At 53.2% G+C, this 18,601-nt stretch overlaps 57 non-coding genes across 57 annotated transcripts; 25 read left to right on the top strand and 32 right to left on the bottom strand.

Moving 5' to 3' along the window:
* Window positions 1–315: 315 nt before the first annotated feature.
* Trnar-acg lies at window positions 316–388 on the top strand. Its single transcript has one exon. It is a non-coding gene; the product is annotated as a tRNA-Arg (tRNA).
* Window positions 389–675: 287 nt separating this feature from the next.
* Trnam-cau lies at window positions 676–747 on the top strand. Its single transcript has one exon. It is a non-coding gene; the product is annotated as a tRNA-Met (tRNA).
* Window positions 748–992: 245 nt separating this feature from the next.
* On the bottom strand, window positions 993–1,064 carry Trnad-guc. Its single transcript has one exon. It is a non-coding gene; the product is annotated as a tRNA-Asp (tRNA).
* A 107-nt stretch (window positions 1,065–1,171) lies between these two features.
* Trnad-guc lies at window positions 1,172–1,243 on the bottom strand. The gene has a single exon. It is a non-coding gene; the product is annotated as a tRNA-Asp (tRNA).
* Window positions 1,244–1,350: 107 nt separating this feature from the next.
* Trnai-uau lies at window positions 1,351–1,442 on the bottom strand. The gene is given in 2 exon segments: window positions 1,351–1,386; window positions 1,405–1,442. It is a non-coding gene; the product is annotated as a tRNA-Ile (tRNA).
* Window positions 1,443–1,820: 378 nt separating this feature from the next.
* Trnar-acg lies at window positions 1,821–1,893 on the top strand. The gene has a single exon. It is a non-coding gene; the product is annotated as a tRNA-Arg (tRNA).
* Window positions 1,894–2,180: 287 nt separating this feature from the next.
* Window positions 2,181–2,252, top strand: Trnam-cau. Its single transcript has one exon. It is a non-coding gene; the product is annotated as a tRNA-Met (tRNA).
* A 245-nt stretch (window positions 2,253–2,497) lies between these two features.
* Window positions 2,498–2,569, bottom strand: Trnad-guc. The gene has a single exon. It is a non-coding gene; the product is annotated as a tRNA-Asp (tRNA).
* Window positions 2,570–2,676: 107 nt separating this feature from the next.
* Window positions 2,677–2,748, bottom strand: Trnad-guc. The gene has a single exon. It is a non-coding gene; the product is annotated as a tRNA-Asp (tRNA).
* A 107-nt stretch (window positions 2,749–2,855) lies between these two features.
* Window positions 2,856–2,947, bottom strand: Trnai-uau. Its single transcript is given in 2 exon segments — window positions 2,856–2,891; window positions 2,910–2,947. It is a non-coding gene; the product is annotated as a tRNA-Ile (tRNA).
* Window positions 2,948–3,325: 378 nt separating this feature from the next.
* Trnar-acg lies at window positions 3,326–3,398 on the top strand. The gene has a single exon. It is a non-coding gene; the product is annotated as a tRNA-Arg (tRNA).
* A 287-nt stretch (window positions 3,399–3,685) lies between these two features.
* On the top strand, window positions 3,686–3,757 carry Trnam-cau. Its single transcript has one exon. It is a non-coding gene; the product is annotated as a tRNA-Met (tRNA).
* Window positions 3,758–4,002: 245 nt separating this feature from the next.
* On the bottom strand, window positions 4,003–4,074 carry Trnad-guc. Its single transcript has one exon. It is a non-coding gene; the product is annotated as a tRNA-Asp (tRNA).
* Window positions 4,075–4,360: 286 nt separating this feature from the next.
* On the bottom strand, window positions 4,361–4,452 carry Trnai-uau. The gene is given in 2 exon segments: window positions 4,361–4,396; window positions 4,415–4,452. It is a non-coding gene; the product is annotated as a tRNA-Ile (tRNA).
* Window positions 4,453–4,830: 378 nt separating this feature from the next.
* On the top strand, window positions 4,831–4,903 carry Trnar-acg. Its single transcript has one exon. It is a non-coding gene; the product is annotated as a tRNA-Arg (tRNA).
* Window positions 4,904–5,190: 287 nt separating this feature from the next.
* Trnam-cau lies at window positions 5,191–5,262 on the top strand. The gene has a single exon. It is a non-coding gene; the product is annotated as a tRNA-Met (tRNA).
* A 245-nt stretch (window positions 5,263–5,507) lies between these two features.
* Trnad-guc lies at window positions 5,508–5,579 on the bottom strand. Its single transcript has one exon. It is a non-coding gene; the product is annotated as a tRNA-Asp (tRNA).
* Window positions 5,580–5,865: 286 nt separating this feature from the next.
* On the bottom strand, window positions 5,866–5,957 carry Trnai-uau. Its single transcript is given in 2 exon segments — window positions 5,866–5,901; window positions 5,920–5,957. It is a non-coding gene; the product is annotated as a tRNA-Ile (tRNA).
* Window positions 5,958–6,335: 378 nt separating this feature from the next.
* Trnar-acg lies at window positions 6,336–6,408 on the top strand. Its single transcript has one exon. It is a non-coding gene; the product is annotated as a tRNA-Arg (tRNA).
* A 287-nt stretch (window positions 6,409–6,695) lies between these two features.
* On the top strand, window positions 6,696–6,767 carry Trnam-cau. Its single transcript has one exon. It is a non-coding gene; the product is annotated as a tRNA-Met (tRNA).
* Window positions 6,768–7,012: 245 nt separating this feature from the next.
* On the bottom strand, window positions 7,013–7,084 carry Trnad-guc. The gene has a single exon. It is a non-coding gene; the product is annotated as a tRNA-Asp (tRNA).
* A 286-nt stretch (window positions 7,085–7,370) lies between these two features.
* Window positions 7,371–7,462, bottom strand: Trnai-uau. The gene is given in 2 exon segments: window positions 7,371–7,406; window positions 7,425–7,462. It is a non-coding gene; the product is annotated as a tRNA-Ile (tRNA).
* Window positions 7,463–7,830: 368 nt separating this feature from the next.
* Trnar-acg lies at window positions 7,831–7,903 on the top strand. The gene has a single exon. It is a non-coding gene; the product is annotated as a tRNA-Arg (tRNA).
* A 287-nt stretch (window positions 7,904–8,190) lies between these two features.
* Trnam-cau lies at window positions 8,191–8,262 on the top strand. Its single transcript has one exon. It is a non-coding gene; the product is annotated as a tRNA-Met (tRNA).
* A 245-nt stretch (window positions 8,263–8,507) lies between these two features.
* Trnad-guc lies at window positions 8,508–8,579 on the bottom strand. The gene has a single exon. It is a non-coding gene; the product is annotated as a tRNA-Asp (tRNA).
* A 107-nt stretch (window positions 8,580–8,686) lies between these two features.
* Window positions 8,687–8,758, bottom strand: Trnad-guc. Its single transcript has one exon. It is a non-coding gene; the product is annotated as a tRNA-Asp (tRNA).
* Window positions 8,759–8,865: 107 nt separating this feature from the next.
* On the bottom strand, window positions 8,866–8,957 carry Trnai-uau. The gene is given in 2 exon segments: window positions 8,866–8,901; window positions 8,920–8,957. It is a non-coding gene; the product is annotated as a tRNA-Ile (tRNA).
* Window positions 8,958–9,335: 378 nt separating this feature from the next.
* On the top strand, window positions 9,336–9,408 carry Trnar-acg. The gene has a single exon. It is a non-coding gene; the product is annotated as a tRNA-Arg (tRNA).
* A 287-nt stretch (window positions 9,409–9,695) lies between these two features.
* Trnam-cau lies at window positions 9,696–9,767 on the top strand. Its single transcript has one exon. It is a non-coding gene; the product is annotated as a tRNA-Met (tRNA).
* Window positions 9,768–10,012: 245 nt separating this feature from the next.
* Window positions 10,013–10,084, bottom strand: Trnad-guc. Its single transcript has one exon. It is a non-coding gene; the product is annotated as a tRNA-Asp (tRNA).
* Window positions 10,085–10,191: 107 nt separating this feature from the next.
* Window positions 10,192–10,263, bottom strand: Trnad-guc. Its single transcript has one exon. It is a non-coding gene; the product is annotated as a tRNA-Asp (tRNA).
* Window positions 10,264–10,370: 107 nt separating this feature from the next.
* Window positions 10,371–10,462, bottom strand: Trnai-uau. The gene is given in 2 exon segments: window positions 10,371–10,406; window positions 10,425–10,462. It is a non-coding gene; the product is annotated as a tRNA-Ile (tRNA).
* Window positions 10,463–10,840: 378 nt separating this feature from the next.
* On the top strand, window positions 10,841–10,913 carry Trnar-acg. The gene has a single exon. It is a non-coding gene; the product is annotated as a tRNA-Arg (tRNA).
* Window positions 10,914–11,200: 287 nt separating this feature from the next.
* Window positions 11,201–11,272, top strand: Trnam-cau. Its single transcript has one exon. It is a non-coding gene; the product is annotated as a tRNA-Met (tRNA).
* Window positions 11,273–11,517: 245 nt separating this feature from the next.
* Trnad-guc lies at window positions 11,518–11,589 on the bottom strand. The gene has a single exon. It is a non-coding gene; the product is annotated as a tRNA-Asp (tRNA).
* Window positions 11,590–11,875: 286 nt separating this feature from the next.
* Trnai-uau lies at window positions 11,876–11,967 on the bottom strand. The gene is given in 2 exon segments: window positions 11,876–11,911; window positions 11,930–11,967. It is a non-coding gene; the product is annotated as a tRNA-Ile (tRNA).
* Window positions 11,968–12,334: 367 nt separating this feature from the next.
* On the top strand, window positions 12,335–12,407 carry Trnar-acg. The gene has a single exon. It is a non-coding gene; the product is annotated as a tRNA-Arg (tRNA).
* Window positions 12,408–12,694: 287 nt separating this feature from the next.
* On the top strand, window positions 12,695–12,766 carry Trnam-cau. The gene has a single exon. It is a non-coding gene; the product is annotated as a tRNA-Met (tRNA).
* Window positions 12,767–13,011: 245 nt separating this feature from the next.
* Trnad-guc lies at window positions 13,012–13,083 on the bottom strand. The gene has a single exon. It is a non-coding gene; the product is annotated as a tRNA-Asp (tRNA).
* Window positions 13,084–13,190: 107 nt separating this feature from the next.
* On the bottom strand, window positions 13,191–13,262 carry Trnad-guc. Its single transcript has one exon. It is a non-coding gene; the product is annotated as a tRNA-Asp (tRNA).
* A 107-nt stretch (window positions 13,263–13,369) lies between these two features.
* Trnai-uau lies at window positions 13,370–13,461 on the bottom strand. The gene is given in 2 exon segments: window positions 13,370–13,405; window positions 13,424–13,461. It is a non-coding gene; the product is annotated as a tRNA-Ile (tRNA).
* Window positions 13,462–13,839: 378 nt separating this feature from the next.
* Trnar-acg lies at window positions 13,840–13,912 on the top strand. Its single transcript has one exon. It is a non-coding gene; the product is annotated as a tRNA-Arg (tRNA).
* Window positions 13,913–14,199: 287 nt separating this feature from the next.
* Trnam-cau lies at window positions 14,200–14,271 on the top strand. Its single transcript has one exon. It is a non-coding gene; the product is annotated as a tRNA-Met (tRNA).
* A 245-nt stretch (window positions 14,272–14,516) lies between these two features.
* Window positions 14,517–14,588, bottom strand: Trnad-guc. The gene has a single exon. It is a non-coding gene; the product is annotated as a tRNA-Asp (tRNA).
* A 107-nt stretch (window positions 14,589–14,695) lies between these two features.
* Window positions 14,696–14,767, bottom strand: Trnad-guc. The gene has a single exon. It is a non-coding gene; the product is annotated as a tRNA-Asp (tRNA).
* A 107-nt stretch (window positions 14,768–14,874) lies between these two features.
* On the bottom strand, window positions 14,875–14,966 carry Trnai-uau. Its single transcript is given in 2 exon segments — window positions 14,875–14,910; window positions 14,929–14,966. It is a non-coding gene; the product is annotated as a tRNA-Ile (tRNA).
* A 378-nt stretch (window positions 14,967–15,344) lies between these two features.
* Window positions 15,345–15,417, top strand: Trnar-acg. Its single transcript has one exon. It is a non-coding gene; the product is annotated as a tRNA-Arg (tRNA).
* A 287-nt stretch (window positions 15,418–15,704) lies between these two features.
* On the top strand, window positions 15,705–15,776 carry Trnam-cau. The gene has a single exon. It is a non-coding gene; the product is annotated as a tRNA-Met (tRNA).
* A 245-nt stretch (window positions 15,777–16,021) lies between these two features.
* Window positions 16,022–16,093, bottom strand: Trnad-guc. Its single transcript has one exon. It is a non-coding gene; the product is annotated as a tRNA-Asp (tRNA).
* Window positions 16,094–16,200: 107 nt separating this feature from the next.
* Window positions 16,201–16,272, bottom strand: Trnad-guc. The gene has a single exon. It is a non-coding gene; the product is annotated as a tRNA-Asp (tRNA).
* Window positions 16,273–16,379: 107 nt separating this feature from the next.
* Window positions 16,380–16,471, bottom strand: Trnai-uau. The gene is given in 2 exon segments: window positions 16,380–16,415; window positions 16,434–16,471. It is a non-coding gene; the product is annotated as a tRNA-Ile (tRNA).
* Window positions 16,472–16,849: 378 nt separating this feature from the next.
* Trnar-acg lies at window positions 16,850–16,922 on the top strand. Its single transcript has one exon. It is a non-coding gene; the product is annotated as a tRNA-Arg (tRNA).
* A 287-nt stretch (window positions 16,923–17,209) lies between these two features.
* Trnam-cau lies at window positions 17,210–17,281 on the top strand. The gene has a single exon. It is a non-coding gene; the product is annotated as a tRNA-Met (tRNA).
* Window positions 17,282–17,526: 245 nt separating this feature from the next.
* Trnad-guc lies at window positions 17,527–17,598 on the bottom strand. Its single transcript has one exon. It is a non-coding gene; the product is annotated as a tRNA-Asp (tRNA).
* Window positions 17,599–17,705: 107 nt separating this feature from the next.
* Window positions 17,706–17,777, bottom strand: Trnad-guc. Its single transcript has one exon. It is a non-coding gene; the product is annotated as a tRNA-Asp (tRNA).
* Window positions 17,778–17,884: 107 nt separating this feature from the next.
* On the bottom strand, window positions 17,885–17,976 carry Trnai-uau. The gene is given in 2 exon segments: window positions 17,885–17,920; window positions 17,939–17,976. It is a non-coding gene; the product is annotated as a tRNA-Ile (tRNA).
* A 378-nt stretch (window positions 17,977–18,354) lies between these two features.
* Trnar-acg lies at window positions 18,355–18,427 on the top strand. Its single transcript has one exon. It is a non-coding gene; the product is annotated as a tRNA-Arg (tRNA).
* Window positions 18,428–18,601: the final 174 nt, after the last annotated feature.

The following is an 18,601-nucleotide window of genomic DNA, read 5'->3' as shown; positions in this document are numbered from 1 at the left end:
CATACGATCGCCACCTGATGCCATACTGCGACTTTGGCACCTGACTACCAATGCTTCGTGCTATTCTTGTTTCATATGCTACGCTTACATGCATATCAACCGGCTCTCGTCGTCGAGAAAACGCGGGAAAACGCGCGCCTTGCCTTCTGCTACCTGTCGAACAGCGAGAGCAGATGCGTGGCAAGCTCTAAGCTCTGCAGGCGCACTGCGGCCACGCAGCTGCACGAAAGGTACCTTCCTTGGGAGCTTGCTCAGCCATGGAGAACACGTTTCTTAGCGAATTGCACTTGTCTCGTAGAAAGAAGTGCTGCCATTGGCCCTGTGGCGCAACGGATAACGCGTCTGACTACGTATCAGAAGATTCCAGGTTCGAATCCTGGCAGGGTCAGCATTTTGTTAGTTGCCGACGCGTAGCTGGGCAGTGGATTTCGTATGTCGCCGCATCGTGGAGTGCTTTGTTGCTCCTGTGCATCTCGCAGCTGCATGTCGAGTCGATCGTGGTAAATATCGCTGCCTGCAAGCGTCAGCGTAGCGTCAGTCGAGCAAAGTCGAGACAAGTCAAGCTGAGAGCTGTAGGAGATGATACGCAATTAAATACAGGCGTGTGAAAGCGACGCAGACAACACTTTCCAAGTGTCCCACGTCACGTGGCGAAGAGCGGGCGCAAGCCTAGCCAGCAGAGTGGCGCAGTGGAAGCGTGCTGGGCCCATAACCCAGAGGTCCGTGGATCGAAACCACGCTCTGCTAAAATTATTTATTTTGCGGACTGCGTCGAGCTCGATTATTACGCCCACAGCGTGGGCTGGGGTGCTTTGACTCAGCGTTAACAGCAAACCCCGTAATTCTGAAGTGTGAAGAATGCGAGAACCACTTCCTAAGATGTAGCATTTTTTAAGATTTCGCGCCAACTACACTCCACGATCGCAAAGTTAATGCTCTTACGACCCCCATACGGGCAACACTCGAACAGGTTTGTGAGATAAAAATCGCACCTCCCCGGCGGGGAATCGAACCCCGGTCTCCCGCGTGACAGGCGGGGATACTAACCACTATACTACCGAGGATGCGCTGTAGACAGGTGCCCTTGTGCGAGAGATATGGTGCTAGTAGCCGCAAACGTCCTACACTAAGTTCGGCGAGTGATAGAGCAGCAATTAAAAATCGGATGTGCCTCCCCGGCGGGGAATCGAACCCCGGTCTCCCGCGTGACAGGCGGGGATACTAACCACTATACTACCGAGGAAGACGCAGCTAGCGTCTCGAATGCACAATTATGTTACTCAAATAGCTGATACATCTCAAACCTAGCCTCCTGTTGCTGTCAGAGACAGCTGCTATGAAATAAAAGTATGCCCCAGGTGAGGCTCGAACTCACAACCCCGGCATTGCTCACGGCTACTGCCTTATAAGTACCGTGCGCTAACCAATTGCGCCACTGGGGCTACAACACGGCGCTCTCAGTTAGCGGTATTCACTTTGCTGCAAACCAGTGGTGGCCACAGAAACATACGATCGCCACCTGATGCCATACTGCGACTTTGGCACCTGACTACCAATGCTTCGTGCTATTCTTGTTTCATATGCTACGCTTACATGCATATCAACCGGCTCTCGTCGTCGAGAAAACGCGGGAAAACGCGCGCCTTGCCTTCTGCTACCTGTCGAACAGCGAGAGCAGATGCGTGGCAAGCTCTAAGCTCTGCAGGCGCACTGCGGCCACGCAGCTGCACGAAAGGTACCTTCCTTGGGAGCTTGCTCAGCCATGGAGAACACGTTTCTTAGCGAATTGCACTTGTCTCGTAGAAAGAAGTGCTGCCATTGGCCCTGTGGCGCAACGGATAACGCGTCTGACTACGTATCAGAAGATTCCAGGTTCGAATCCTGGCAGGGTCAGCATTTTGTTAGTTGCCGACGCGTAGCTGGGCAGTGGATTTCGTATGTCGCCGCATCGTGGAGTGCTTTGTTGCTCCTGTGCATCTCGCAGCTGCATGTCGAGTCGATCGTGGTAAATATCGCTGCCTGCAAGCGTCAGCGTAGCGTCAGTCGAGCAAAGTCGAGACAAGTCAAGCTGAGAGCTGTAGGAGATGATACGCAATTAAATACAGGCGTGTGAAAGCGACGCAGACAACACTTTCCAAGTGTCCCACGTCACGTGGCGAAGAGCGGGCGCAAGCCTAGCCAGCAGAGTGGCGCAGTGGAAGCGTGCTGGGCCCATAACCCAGAGGTCCGTGGATCGAAACCACGCTCTGCTAAAATTATTTATTTTGCGGACTGCGTCGAGCTCGATTATTACGCCCACAGCGTGGGCTGGGGTGCTTTGACTCAGCGTTAACAGCAAACCCCGTAATTCTGAAGTGTGAAGAATGCGAGAACCACTTCCTAAGATGTAGCATTTTTTAAGATTTCGCGCCAACTACACTCCACGATCGCAAAGTTAATGCTCTTACGACCCCCATACGGGCAACACTCGAACAGGTTTGTGAGATAAAAATCGCACCTCCCCGGCGGGGAATCGAACCCCGGTCTCCCGCGTGACAGGCGGGGATACTAACCACTATACTACCGAGGATGCGCTGTAGACAGGTGCCCTTGTGCGAGAGATATGGTGCTAGTAGCCGCAAACGTCCTACACTAAGTTCGGCGAGTGATAGAGCAGCAATTAAAAATCGGATGTGCCTCCCCGGCGGGGAATCGAACCCCGGTCTCCCGCGTGACAGGCGGGGATACTAACCACTATACTACCGAGGAAGACGCAGCTAGCGTCTCGAATGCACAATTATGTTACTCAAATAGCTGATACATCTCAAACCTAGCCTCCTGTTGCTGTCAGAGACAGCTGCTATGAAATAAAAGTATGCCCCAGGTGAGGCTCGAACTCACAACCCCGGCATTGCTCACGGCTACTGCCTTATAAGTACCGTGCGCTAACCAATTGCGCCACTGGGGCTACAACACGGCGCTCTCAGTTAGCGGTATTCACTTTGCTGCAAACCAGTGGTGGCCACAGAAACATACGATCGCCACCTGATGCCATACTGCGACTTTGGCACCTGACTACCAATGCTTCGTGCTATTCTTGTTTCATATGCTACGCTTACATGCATATCAACCGGCTCTCGTCGTCGAGAAAACGCGGGAAAACGCGCGCCTTGCCTTCTGCTACCTGTCGAACAGCGAGAGCAGATGCGTGGCAAGCTCTAAGCTCTGCAGGCGCACTGCGGCCACGCAGCTGCACGAAAGGTACCTTCCTTGGGAGCTTGCTCAGCCATGGAGAACACGTTTCTTAGCGAATTGCACTTGTCTCGTAGAAAGAAGTGCTGCCATTGGCCCTGTGGCGCAACGGATAACGCGTCTGACTACGTATCAGAAGATTCCAGGTTCGAATCCTGGCAGGGTCAGCATTTTGTTAGTTGCCGACGCGTAGCTGGGCAGTGGATTTCGTATGTCGCCGCATCGTGGAGTGCTTTGTTGCTCCTGTGCATCTCGCAGCTGCATGTCGAGTCGATCGTGGTAAATATCGCTGCCTGCAAGCGTCAGCGTAGCGTCAGTCGAGCAAAGTCGAGACAAGTCAAGCTGAGAGCTGTAGGAGATGATACGCAATTAAATACAGGCGTGTGAAAGCGACGCAGACAACACTTTCCAAGTGTCCCACGTCACGTGGCGAAGAGCGGGCGCAAGCCTAGCCAGCAGAGTGGCGCAGTGGAAGCGTGCTGGGCCCATAACCCAGAGGTCCGTGGATCGAAACCACGCTCTGCTAAAATTATTTATTTTGCGGACTGCGTCGAGCTCGATTATTACGCCCACAGCGTGGGCTGGGGTGCTTTGACTCAGCGTTAACAGCAAACCCCGTAATTCTGAAGTGTGAAGAATGCGAGAACCACTTCCTAAGATGTAGCATTTTTTAAGATTTCGCGCCAACTACACTCCACGATCGCAAAGTTAATGCTCTTACGACCCCCATACGGGCAACACTCGAACAGGTTTGTGAGATAAAAATCGCACCTCCCCGGCGGGGAATCGAACCCCGGTCTCCCGCGTGACAGGCGGGGATACTAACCACTATACTACCGAGGATGCGCTGTAGGCAGGTGCCCTTGTGCGAGAGATATGGTGCTAGTAGCCGCAAACGTCCTACACTAAGTTCGGCGAGTGATAGAGCAGCAATTAAAAATCGGATGTGCCTCCCCGGCGGGGAATCGAACCCCGGTCTCCCGCGTGACGTGCGGGGATACTAACCACTATACTACCGAGGAAGACGCAGCTAGCGTCTCGAATGCACAATTATGTTACTCAAATAGCTGATACATCTCAAACCTAGCCTCCTGTTGCTGTCAGAGACAGCTGCTATGAAATAAAAGTATGCCCCAGGTGAGGCTCGAACTCACAACCCCGGCATTGCTCACGGCTACTGCCTTATAAGTACCGTGCGCTAACCAATTGCGCCACTGGGGCTACAACACGGCGCTCTCAGTTAGCGGTATTCACTTTGCTGCAAACCAGTGGTGGCCACAGAAACATACGATCGCCACCTGATGCCATACTGCGACTTTGGCACCTGACTACCAATGCTTCGTGCTATTCTTGTTTCATATGCTACGCTTACATGCATATCAACCGGCTCTCGTCGTCGAGAAAACGCGGGAAAACGCGCGCCTTGCCTTCTGCTACCTGTCGAACAGCGAGAGCAGATGCGTGGCAAGCTCTAAGCTCTGCAGGCGCACTGCGGCCACGCAGCTGCACGAAAGGTACCTTCCTTGGGAGCTTGCTCAGCCATGGAGAACACGTTTCTTAGCGAATTGCACTTGTCTCGTAGAAAGAAGTGCTGCCATTGGCCCTGTGGCGCAACGGATAACGCGTCTGACTACGGATCAGAAGATTCCAGGTTCGAATCCTGGCAGGGTCAGCATTTTGTTAGTTGCCGACGCGTAGCTGGGCAGTGGATTTCGTATGTCGCCGCATCGTGGAGTGCTTTGTTGCTCCTGTGCATCTCGCAGCTGCATGTCGAGTCGATCGTGGTAAATATCGCTGCCTGCAAGCGTCAGCGTAGCGTCAGTCGAGCAAAGTCGAGACAAGTCAAGCTGAGAGCTGTAGGAGATGATACGCAATTAAATACAGGCGTGTGAAAGCGACGCAGACAACACTTTCCAAGTGTCCCACGTCACGTGGCGAAGAGCGGGCGCAAGCCTAGCCAGCAGAGTGGCGCAGTGGAAGCGTGCTGGGCCCATAACCCAGAGGTCCGTGGATCGAAACCACGCTCTGCTAAAATTATTTATTTTGCGGACTGCGTCGAGCTCGATTATTACGCCCACAGCGTGGGCTGGGGTGCTTTGACTCAGCGTTAACAGCAAACCCCGTAATTCTGAAGTGTGAAGAATGCGAGAACCACTTCCTAAGATGTAGCATTTTTTAAGATTTCGCGCCAACTACACTCCACGATCGCAAAGTTAATGCTCTTACGACCCCCATACGGGCAACACTCGAACAGGTTTGTGAGATAAAAATCGCACCTCCCCGGCGGGGAATCGAACCCCGGTCTCCCGCGTGACAGGCGGGGATACTAACCACTATACTACCGAGGATGCGCTGTAGGCAGGTGCCCTTGTGCGAGAGATATGGTGCTAGTAGCCGCAAACGTCCTACACTAAGTTCGGCGAGTGATAGAGCAGCAATTAAAAATCGGATGTGCCTCCCCGGCGGGGAATCGAACCCCGGTCTCCCGCGTGACGTGCGGGGATACTAACCACTATACTACCGAGGAAGACGCAGCTAGCGTCTCGAATGCACAATTATGTTACTCAAATAGCTGATACATCTCAAACCTAGCCTCCTGTTGCTGTCAGAGACAGCTGCTATGAAATAAAAGTATGCCCCAGGTGAGGCTCGAACTCACAACCCCGGCATTGCTCACGGCTACTGCCTTATAAGTACCGTGCGCTAACCAATTGCGCCACTGGGGCTACAACACGGCGCTCTCAGTTAGCGGTATTCACTTTGCTGCAAACCAGTGGTGGCCACAGAAACATACGATCGCCACCTGATGCCATACTGCGACTTTGGCACCTGACTACCAATGCTTCGTGCTATTCTTGTTTCATATGCTACGCTTACATGCATATCAACCGGCTCTCGTCGTCGAGAAAACGCGGGAAAACGCGCGCCTTGCCTTCTGCTACCTGTCGAACAGCGAGAGCAGATGCGTGGCAAGCTCTAAGCTCTGCAGGCGCACTGCGGCCACGCAGCTGCACGAAAGGTACCTTCCTTGGGAGCTTGCTCAGCCATGGAGAACACGTTTCTTAGCGAATTGCACTTGTCTCGTAGAAAGAAGTGCTGCCATTGGCCCTGTGGCGCAACGGATAACGCGTCTGACTACGGATCAGAAGATTCCAGGTTCGAATCCTGGCAGGGTCAGCATTTTGTTAGTTGCCGACGCGTAGCTGGGCAGTGGATTTCGTATGTCGCCGCATCGTGGAGTGCTTTGTTGCTCCTGTGCATCTCGCAGCTGCATGTCGAGTCGATCGTGGTAAATATCGCTGCCTGCAAGCGTCAGCGTAGCGTCAGTCGAGCAAAGTCGAGACAAGTCAAGCTGAGAGCTGTAGGAGATGATACGCAATTAAATACAGGCGTGTGAAAGCGACGCAGACAACACTTTCCAAGTGTCCCACGTCACGTGGCGAAGAGCGGGCGCAAGCCTAGCCAGCAGAGTGGCGCAGTGGAAGCGTGCTGGGCCCATAACCCAGAGGTCCGTGGATCGAAACCACGCTCTGCTAAAATTATTTATTTTGCGGACTGCGTCGAGCTCGATTATTACGCCCACAGCGTGGGCTGGGGTGCTTTGACTCAGCGTTAACAGCAAACCCCGTAATTCTGAAGTGTGAAGAATGCGAGAACCACTTCCTAAGATGTAGCATTTTTTAAGATTTCGCGCCAACTACACTCCACGATCGCAAAGTTAATGCTCTTACGACCCCCATACGGGCAACACTCGAACAGGTTTGTGAGATAAAAATCGCACCTCCCCGGCGGGGAATCGAACCCCGGTCTCCCGCGTGACAGGCGGGGATACTAACCACTATACTACCGAGGATGCGCTGTAGACAGGTGCCCTTGTGCGAGAGATATGGTGCTAGTAGCCGCAAACGTCCTACACTAAGTTCGGCGAGTGATAGAGCAGCAATTAAAAATCGGATGTGCCTCCCCGGCGGGGAATCGAACCCCGGTCTCCCGCGTGACGTGCGGGGATACTAACCACTATACTACCGAGGAAGACGCAGCTAGCGTCTCGAATGCACAATTATGTTACTCAAATAGCTGATACATCTCAAACCTAGCCTCCTGTTGCTGTCAGAGACAGCTGCTATGAAATAAAAGTATGCCCCAGGTGAGGCTCGAACTCACAACCCCGGCATTGCTCACGGCTACTGCCTTATAAGTACCGTGCGCTAACCAATTGCGCCACTGGGGCTACAACACGGCGCTCTCAGTTAGCGGTATTCACTTTGCTGCAAACCAGTGGTGGCCACAGAAACATACGATCGCCACCTGATGCCATACTGCGACTTTGGCACCTGACTACCAATGCTTCGTGCTATTCTTGTTTCATATGCTACGCTTACATGCATATCAACCGGCTCTCGTCGTCGAGAAAACGCGGGGAAAACGCGCGCCTTGCCTTCTGCTACCTGTCGAACAGCGAGAGCAGATGCGTGGCAAGCTCTAAGCTCTGCGGCCACGCAGCTGCACGAAAGGTACCTTCCTTGGGAGCTTGCTCAGCCATGGAGAACACGTTTCTTAGCGAATTGCACTTGTCTCGTAGAAAGAAGTGCTGCCATTGGCCCTGTGGCGCAACGGATAACGCGTCTGACTACGGATCAGAAGATTCCAGGTTCGAATCCTGGCAGGGTCGGCATTTTGTTAGTTGCCGACGCGTAGCTGGGCAGTGGATTTCGTATGTCGCCGCATCGTGGAGTGCTTTGTTGCTCCTGTGCATCTCGCAGCTGCATGTCGAGTCGATCGTGGTAAATATCGCTGCCTGCAAGCGTCAGCGTAGCGTCAGTCGAGCAAAGTCGAGACAAGTCAAGCTGAGAGCTGTAGGAGATGATACGCAATTAAATACAGGCGTGTGAAAGCGACGCAGACAACACTTTCCAAGTGTCCCACGTCACGTGGCGAAGAGCGGGCGCAAGCCTAGCCAGCAGAGTGGCGCAGTGGAAGCGTGCTGGGCCCATAACCCAGAGGTCCGTGGATCGAAACCACGCTCTGCTAAAATTATTTATTTTGCGGACTGCGTCGAGCTCGATTATTACGCCCACAGCGTGGGCTGGGGTGCTTTGACTCAGCGTTAACAGCAAACCCCGTAATTCTGAAGTGTGAAGAATGCGAGAACCACTTCCTAAGATGTAGCATTTTTTAAGATTTCGCGCCAACTACACTCCACGATCGCAAAGTTAATGCTCTTACGACCCCCATACGGGCAACACTCGAACAGGTTTGTGAGATAAAAATCGCACCTCCCCGGCGGGGAATCGAACCCCGGTCTCCCGCGTGACAGGCGGGGATACTAACCACTATACTACCGAGGATGCGCTGTAGGCAGGTGCCCTTGTGCGAGAGATATGGTGCTAGTAGCCGCAAACGTCCTACACTAAGTTCGGCGAGTGATAGAGCAGCAATTAAAAATCGGATGTGCCTCCCCGGCGGGGAATCGAATCCCGGTCTCCCGCGTGACAGGCGGGGATACTAACCACTATACTACCGAGGAAGACGCAGCTAGCGTCTCGAATGCACAATTATGTTACTCAAATAGCTGATACATCTCAAACCTAGCCTCCTGTTGCTGTCAGAGACAGCTGCTATGAAATAAAAGTATGCCCCAGGTGAGGCTCGAACTCACAACCCCGGCATTGCTCACGGCTACTGCCTTATAAGTACCGTGCGCTAACCAATTGCGCCACTGGGGCTACAACACGGCGCTCTCAGTTAGCGGTATTCACTTTGCTGCAAACCAGTGGTGGCCACAGAAACATACGATCGCCACCTGATGCCATACTGCGACTTTGGCACCTGACTACCAATGCTTCGTGCTATTCTTGTTTCATATGCTACGCTTACATGCATATCAACCGGCTCTCGTCGTCGAGAAAACGCGGGAAAACGCGCGCCTTGCCTTCTGCTACCTGTCGAACAGCGAGAGCAGATGCGTGGCAAGCTCTAAGCTCTGCAGGCGCACTGCGGCCACGCAGCTGCACGAAAGGTACCTTCCTTGGGAGCTTGCTCAGCCATGGAGAACACGTTTCTTAGCGAATTGCACTTGTCTCGTAGAAAGAAGTGCTGCCATTGGCCCTGTGGCGCAACGGATAACGCGTCTGACTACGGATCAGAAGATTCCAGGTTCGAATCCTGGCAGGGTCGGCATTTTGTTAGTTGCCGACGCGTAGCTGGGCAGTGGATTTCGTATGTCGCCGCATCGTGGAGTGCTTTGTTGCTCCTGTGCATCTCGCAGCTGCATGTCGAGTCGATCGTGGTAAATATCGCTGCCTGCAAGCGTCAGCGTAGCGTCAGTCGAGCAAAGTCGAGACAAGTCAAGCTGAGAGCTGTAGGAGATGATACGCAATTAAATACAGGCGTGTGAAAGCGACGCAGACAACACTTTCCAAGTGTCCCACGTCACGTGGCGAAGAGCGGGCGCAAGCCTAGCCAGCAGAGTGGCGCAGTGGAAGCGTGCTGGGCCCATAACCCAGAGGTCCGTGGATCGAAACCACGCTCTGCTAAAATTATTTATTTTGCGGACTGCGTCGAGCTCGATTATTACGCCCACAGCGTGGGCTGGGGTGCTTTGACTCAGCGTTAACAGCAAACCCCGTAATTCTGAAGTGTGAAGAATGCGAGAACCACTTCCTAAGATGTAGCATTTTTTAAGATTTCGCGCCAACTACACTCCACGATCGCAAAGTTAATGCTCTTACGACCCCCATACGGGCAACACTCGAACAGGTTTGTGAGATAAAAATCGCACCTCCCCGGCGGGGAATCGAACCCCGGTCTCCCGCGTGACAGGCGGGGATACTAACCACTATACTACCGAGGATGCGCTGTAGACAGGTGCCCTTGTGCGAGAGATATGGTGCTAGTAGCCGCAAACGTCCTACACTAAGTTCGGCGAGTGATAGAGCAGCAATTAAAAATCGGATGTGCCTCCCCGGCGGGGAATCGAACCCCGGTCTCCCGCGTGACAGGCGGGGATACTAACCACTATACTACCGAGGAAGACGCAGCTAGCGTCTCGAATGCACAATTATGTTACTCAAATAGCTGATACATCTCAAACCTAGCCTCCTGTTGCTGTCAGAGACAGCTGCTATGAAATAAAAGTATGCCCCAGGTGAGGCTCGAACTCACAACCCCGGCATTGCTCACGGCTACTGCCTTATAAGTACCGTGCGCTAACCAATTGCGCCACTGGGGCTACAACACGGCGCTCTCAGTTAGCGGTATTCACTTTGCTGCAAACCAGTGGTGGCCACAGAAACATACGATCGCCACCTGATGCCATACTGCGACTTTGGCACCTGACTACCAATGCTTCGTGCTATTCTTGTTTCATATGCTACGCTTACATGCATATCAACCGGCTCTCGTCGTCGAGAAAACGCGGGAAAACGCGCGCCTTGCCTTCTGCTACCTGTCGAACAGCGAGAGCAGATGCGTGGCAAGCTCTAAGCTCTGCAGGCGCACTGCGGCCACGCAGCTGCACGAAAGGTACCTTCCTTGGGAGCTTGCTCAGCCATGGAGAACACGTTTCTTAGCGAATTGCACTTGTCTCGTAGAAAGAAGTGCTGCCATTGGCCCTGTGGCGCAACGGATAACGCGTCTGACTACGTATCAGAAGATTCCAGGTTCGAATCCTGGCAGGGTCAGCATTTTGTTAGTTGCCGACGCGTAGCTGGGCAGTGGATTTCGTATGTCGCCGCATCGTGGAGTGCTTTGTTGCTCCTGTGCATCTCGCAGCTGCATGTCGAGTCGATCGTGGTAAATATCGCTGCCTGCAAGCGTCAGCGTAGCGTCAGTCGAGCAAAGTCGAGACAAGTCAAGCTGAGAGCTGTAGGAGATGATACGCAATTAAATACAGGCGTGTGAAAGCGACGCAGACAACACTTTCCAAGTGTCCCACGTCACGTGGCGAAGAGCGGGCGCAAGCCTAGCCAGCAGAGTGGCGCAGTGGAAGCGTGCTGGGCCCATAACCCAGAGGTCCGTGGATCGAAACCACGCTCTGCTAAAATTATTTATTTTGCGGACTGCGTCGAGCTCGATTATTACGCCCACAGCGTGGGCTGGGGTGCTTTGACTCAGCGTTAACAGCAAACCCCGTAATTCTGAAGTGTGAAGAATGCGAGAACCACTTCCTAAGATGTAGCATTTTTTAAGATTTCGCGCCAACTACACTCCACGATCGCAAAGTTAATGCTCTTACGACCCCCATACGGGCAACACTCGAACAGGTTTGTGAGATAAAAATCGCACCTCCCCAGCGGGGAATCGAACCCCGGTCTCCCGCGTGACAGGCGGGGATACTAACCACTATACTACCGAGGATGCGCTGTAGGCAGGTGCCCTTGTGCGAGAGATATGGTGCTAGTAGCCGCAAACGTCCTACACTAAGTTCGGCGAGTGATAGAGCAGCAATTAAAAATCGGATGTGCCTCCCCGGCGGGGAATCGAACCCCGGTCTCCCGCGTGACGTGCGGGGATACTAACCACTATACTACCGAGGAAGACGCAGCTAGCGTCTCGAATGCACAATTATGTTACTCAAATAGCTGATACATCTCAAACCTAGCCTCCTGTTGCTGTCAGAGACAGCTGCTATGAAATAAAAGTATGCCCCAGGTGAGGCTCGAACTCACAACCCCGGCATTGCTCACGGCTACTGCCTTATAAGTACCGTGCGCTAACCAATTGCGCCACTGGGGCTACAACACGGCGCTCTCAGTTAGCGGTATTCACTTTGCTGCAAACCAGTGGTGGCCACAGAAACATACGATCGCCACCTGATGCCATACTGCGACTTTGGCACCTGACTACCAATGCTTCGTGCTATTCTTGTTTCATATGCTACGCTTACATGCATATCAACCGGCTCTCGTCGTCGAGAAAACGCGGGAAAACGCGCGCCTTGCCTTCTGCTACCTGTCGAACAGCGAGAGCAGATGCGTGGCAAGCTCTAAGCTCTGCGGCCACGCAGCTGCACGAAAGGTACCTTCCTTGGGAGCTTGCTCAGCCATGGAGAACACGTTTCTTAGCGAATTGCACTTGTCTCGTAGAAAGAAGTGCTGCCATTGGCCCTGTGGCGCAACGGATAACGCGTCTGACTACGGATCAGAAGATTCCAGGTTCGAATCCTGGCAGGGTCAGCATTTTGTTAGTTGCCGACGCGTAGCTGGGCAGTGGATTTCGTATGTCGCCGCATCGTGGAGTGCTTTGTTGCTCCTGTGCATCTCGCAGCTGCATGTCGAGTCGATCGTGGTAAATATCGCTGCCTGCAAGCGTCAGCGTAGCGTCAGTCGAGCAAAGTCGAGACAAGTCAAGCTGAGAGCTGTAGGAGATGATACGCAATTAAATACAGGCGTGTGAAAGCGACGCAGACAACACTTTCCAAGTGTCCCACGTCACGTGGCGAAGAGCGGGCGCAAGCCTAGCCAGCAGAGTGGCGCAGTGGAAGCGTGCTGGGCCCATAACCCAGAGGTCCGTGGATCGAAACCACGCTCTGCTAAAATTATTTATTTTGCGGACTGCGTCGAGCTCGATTATTACGCCCACAGCGTGGGCTGGGGTGCTTTGACTCAGCGTTAACAGCAAACCCCGTAATTCTGAAGTGTGAAGAATGCGAGAACCACTTCCTAAGATGTAGCATTTTTTAAGATTTCGCGCCAACTACACTCCACGATCGCAAAGTTAATGCTCTTACGACCCCCATACGGGCAACACTCGAACAGGTTTGTGAGATAAAAATCGCACCTCCCCGGCGGGGAATCGAACCCCGGTCTCCCGCGTGACAGGCGGGGGTACTAACCACTATACTACCGAGGATGCGCTGTAGACAGGTGCCCTTGTGCGAGAGATATGGTGCTAGTAGCCGCAAACGTCCTACACTAAGTTCGGCGAGTGATAGAGCAGCAATTAAAAATCGGATGTGCCTCCCCGGCGGGGAATCGAACCCCGGTCTCCCGCGTGACAGGCGGGGATACTAACCACTATACTACCGAGGAAGACGCAGCTAGCGTCTCGAATGCACAATTATGTTACTCAAATAGCTGATACATCTCAAACCTAGCCTCCTGTTGCTGTCAGAGACAGCTGCTATGAAATAAAAGTATGCCCCAGGTGAGGCTCGAACTCATAACCCCGGCATTGCTCACGGCTACTGCCTTATAAGTACCGTGCGCTAACCAATTGCGCCACTGGGGCTACAACACGGCGCTCTCAGTTAGCGGTATTCACTTTGCTGCAAACCAGTGGTGGCCACAGAAACATACGATCGCCACCTGATGCCATACTGCGACTTTGGCACCTGACTACCAATGCTTCGTGCTATTCTTGTTTCATATGCTACGCTTACATGCATATCAACCGGCTCTCGTCGTCGAGAAAACGCGGGAAAACGCGCGCCTTGCCTTCTGCTACCTGTCGAACAGCGAGAGCAGATGCGTGGCAAGCTCTAAGCTCTGCAGGCGCACTGCGGCCACGCAGCTGCACGAAAGGTACCTTCCTTGGGAGCTTGCTCAGCCATGGAGAACACGTTTCTTAGCGAATTGCACTTGTCTCGTAGAAAGAAGTGCTGCCATTGGCCCTGTGGCGCAACGGATAACGCGTCTGACTACGGATCAGAAGATTCCAGGTTCGAATCCTGGCAGGGTCGGCATTTTGTTAGTTGCCGACGCGTAGCTGGGCAGTGGATTTCGTATGTCGCCGCATCGTGGAGTGCTTTGTTGCTCCTGTGCATCTCGCAGCTGCATGTCGAGTCGATCGTGGTAAATATCGCTGCCTGCAAGCGTCAGCGTAGCGTCAGTCGAGCAAAGTCGAGACAAGTCAAGCTGAGAGCTGTAGGAGATGATACGCAATTAAATACAGGCGTGTGAAAGCGACGCAGACAACACTTTCCAAGTGTCCCACGTCACGTGGCGAAGAGCGGGCGCAAGCCTAGCCAGCAGAGTGGCGCAGTGGAAGCGTGCTGGGCCCATAACCCAGAGGTCCGTGGATCGAAACCACGCTCTGCTAAAATTATTTATTTTGCGGACTGCGTCGAGCTCGATTATTACGCCCACAGCGTGGGCTGGGGTGCTTTGACTCAGCGTTAACAGCAAACCCCGTAATTCTGAAGTGTGAAGAATGCGAGAACCACTTCCTAAGATGTAGCATTTTTTAAGATTTCGCGCCAACTACACTCCACGATCGCAAAGTTAATGCTCTTACGACCCCCATACGGGCAACACTCGAACAGGTTTGTGAGATAAAAATCGCACCTCCCCGGCGGGGAATCGAACCCCGGTCTCCCGCGTGACAGGCGGGGATACTAACCACTATACTACCGAGGATGCGCTGTAGGCAGGTGCCCTTGTGCGAGAGATATGGTGCTAGTAGCCGCAAACGTCCTACACTAAGTTCGGCGAGTGATAGAGCAGCAATTAAAAATCGGATGTGCCTCCCCGGCGGGGAATCGAATCCCGGTCTCCCGCGTGACAGGCGGGGATACTAACCACTATACTACCGAGGAAGACGCAGCTAGCGTCTCGAATGCACAATTATGTTACTCAAATAGCTGATACATCTCAAACCTAGCCTCCTGTTGCTGTCAGAGACAGCTGCTATGAAATAAAAGTATGCCCCAGGTGAGGCTCGAACTCACAACCCCGGCATTGCTCACGGCTACTGCCTTATAAGTACCGTGCGCTAACCAATTGCGCCACTGGGGCTACAACACGGCGCTCTCAGTTAGCGGTATTCACTTTGCTGCAAACCAGTGGTGGCCACAGAAACATACGATCGCCACCTGATGCCATACTGCGACTTTGGCACCTGACTACCAATGCTTCGTGCTATTCTTGTTTCATATGCTACGCTTACATGCATATCAACCGGCTCTCGTCGTCGAGAAAACGCGGGAAAACGCGCGCCTTGCCTTCTGCTACCTGTCGAACAGCGAGAGCAGATGCGTGGCAAGCTCTAAGCTCTGCAGGCGCACTGCGGCCACGCAGCTGCACGAAAGGTACCTTCCTTGGGAGCTTGCTCAGCCATGGAGAACACGTTTCTTAGCGAATTGCACTTGTCTCGTAGAAAGAAGTGCTGCCATTGGCCCTGTGGCGCAACGGATAACGCGTCTGACTACGGATCAGAAGATTCCAGGTTCGAATCCTGGCAGGGTCGGCATTTTGTTAGTTGCCGACGCGTAGCTGGGCAGTGGATTTCGTATGTCGCCGCATCGTGGAGTGCTTTGTTGCTCCTGTGCATCTCGCAGCTGCATGTCGAGTCGATCGTGGTAAATATCGCTGCCTGCAAGCGTCAGCGTAGCGTCAGTCGAGCAAAGTCGAGACAAGTCAAGCTGAGAGCTGTAGGAGATGATACGCAATTAAATACAGGCGTGTGAAAGCGACGCAGACAACACTTTCCAAGTGTCCCACGTCACGTGGCGAAGAGCGGGCGCAAGCCTAGCCAGCAGAGTGGCGCAGTGGAAGCGTGCTGGGCCCATAACCCAGAGGTCCGTGGATCGAAACCACGCTCTGCTAAAATTATTTATTTTGCGGACTGCGTCGAGCTCGATTATTACGCCCACAGCGTGGGCTGGGGTGCTTTGACTCAGCGTTAACAGCAAACCCCGTAATTCTGAAGTGTGAAGAATGCGAGAACCACTTCCTAAGATGTAGCATTTTTTAAGATTTCGCGCCAACTACACTCCACGATCGCAAAGTTAATGCTCTTACGACCCCCATACGGGCAACACTCGAACAGGTTTGTGAGATAAAAATCGCACCTCCCCGGCGGGGAATCGAACCCCGGTCTCCCGCGTGACAGGCGGGGATACTAACCACTATACTACCGAGGATGCGCTGTAGGCAGGTGCCCTTGTGCGAGAGATATGGTGCTAGTAGCCGCAAACGTCCTACACTAAGTTCGGCGAGTGATAGAGCAGCAATTAAAAATCGGATGTGCCTCCCCGGCGGGGAATCGAATCCCGGTCTCCCGCGTGACAGGCGGGGATACTAACCACTATACTACCGAGGAAGACGCAGCTAGCGTCTCGAATGCACAATTATGTTACTCAAATAGCTGATACATCTCAAACCTAGCCTCCTGTTGCTGTCAGAGACAGCTGCTATGAAATAAAAGTATGCCCCAGGTGAGGCTCGAACTCACAACCCCGGCATTGCTCACGGCTACTGCCTTATAAGTACCGTGCGCTAACCAATTGCGCCACTGGGGCTACAACACGGCGCTCTCAGTTAGCGGTATTCACTTTGCTGCAAACCAGTGGTGGCCACAGAAACATACGATCGCCACCTGATGCCATACTGCGACTTTGGCACCTGACTACCAATGCTTCGTGCTATTCTTGTTTCATATGCTACGCTTACATGCATATCAACCGGCTCTCGTCGTCGAGAAAACGCGGGAAAACGCGCGCCTTGCCTTCTGCTACCTGTCGAACAGCGAGAGCAGATGCGTGGCAAGCTCTAAGCTCTGCAGGCGCACTGCGGCCACGCAGCTGCACGAAAGGTACCTTCCTTGGGAGCTTGCTCAGCCATGGAGAACACGTTTCTTAGCGAATTGCACTTGTCTCGTAGAAAGAAGTGCTGCCATTGGCCCTGTGGCGCAACGGATAACGCGTCTGACTACGGATCAGAAGATTCCAGGTTCGAATCCTGGCAGGGTCAGCATTTTGTTAGTTGCCGACGCGTAGCTGGGCAGTGGATTTCGTATGTCGCCGCATCGTGGAGTGCTTTGTTGCTCCTGTGCATCTCGCAGCTGCATGTCGAGTCGATCGTGGTAAATATCGCTGCCTGCAAGCGTCAGCGTAGCGTCAGTCGAGCAAAGTCGAGACAAGTCAAGCTGAGAGCTGTAGGAGATGATACGCAATTAAATACAGGCGTGTGAAAGCGACGCAGACAACACTTTCCAAGTGTCCCACGTCACGTGGCGAAGAGCGGGCGCAAGCCTAGCCAGCAGAGTGGCGCAGTGGAAGCGTGCTGGGCCCATAACCCAGAGGTCCGTGGATCGAAACCACGCTCTGCTAAAATTATTTATTTTGCGGACTGCGTCGAGCTCGATTATTACGCCCACAGCGTGGGCTGGGGTGCTTTGACTCAGCGTTAACAGCAAACCCCGTAATTCTGAAGTGTGAAGAATGCGAGAACCACTTCCTAAGATGTAGCATTTTTTAAGATTTCGCGCCAACTACACTCCACGATCGCAAAGTTAATGCTCTTACGACCCCCATACGGGCAACACTCGAACAGGTTTGTGAGATAAAAATCGCACCTCCCCGGCGGGGAATCGAACCCCGGTCTCCCGCGTGACAGGCGGGGATACTAACCACTATACTACCGAGGATGCGCTGTAGACAGGTGCCCTTGTGCGAGAGATATGGTGCTAGTAGCCGCAAACGTCCTACACTAAGTTCGGCGAGTGATAGAGCAGCAATTAAAAATCGGATGTGCCTCCCCGGCGGGGAATCGAACCCCGGTCTCCCGCGTGACAGGCGGGGATACTAACCACTATACTACCGAGGAAGACGCAGCTAGCGTCTCGAATGCACAATTATGTTACTCAAATAGCTGATACATCTCAAACCTAGCCTCCTGTTGCTGTCAGAGACAGCTGCTATGAAATAAAAGTATGCCCCAGGTGAGGCTCGAACTCATAACCCCGGCATTGCTCACGGCTACTGCCTTATAAGTACCGTGCGCTAACCAATTGCGCCACTGGGGCTACAACACGGCGCTCTCAGTTAGCGGTATTCACTTTGCTGCAAACCAGTGGTGGCCACAGAAACATACGATCGCCACCTGATGCCATACTGCGACTTTGGCACCTGACTACCAATGCTTCGTGCTATTCTTGTTTCATATGCTACGCTTACATGCATATCAACCGGCTCTCGTCGTCGAGAAAACGCGGGAAAACGCGCGCCTTGCCTTCTGCTACCTGTCGAACAGCGAGAGCAGATGCGTGGCAAGCTCTAAGCTCTGCAGGCGCACTGCGGCCACGCAGCTGCACGAAAGGTACCTTCCTTGGGAGCTTGCTCAGCCATGGAGAACACGTTTCTTAGCGAATTGCACTTGTCTCGTAGAAAGAAGTGCTGCCATTGGCCCTGTGGCGCAACGGATAACGCGTCTGACTACGGATCAGAAGATTCCAGGTTCGAATCCTGGCAGGGTCGGCATTTTGTTAGTTGCCGACGCGTAGCTGGGCAGTGGATTTCGTATGTCGCCGCATCGTGGAGTGCTTTGTTGCTCCTGTGCATCTCGCAGCTGCATGTCGAGTCGATCGTGGTAAATATCGCTGCCTGCAAGCGTCAGCGTAGCGTCAGTCGAGCAAAGTCGAGACAAGTCAA

Source organism: Schistocerca americana, chromosome 8 (genome assembly GCF_021461395.2).
Source record: "Schistocerca americana isolate TAMUIC-IGC-003095 chromosome 8, iqSchAmer2.1, whole genome shotgun sequence".
NCBI lineage: Eukaryota > Metazoa > Arthropoda > Insecta > Orthoptera > Acrididae > Schistocerca > Schistocerca americana.
Note: the sequence above shows the minus strand (reverse complement) of the source record. Positions and strands in the feature narration are given on the sequence as shown.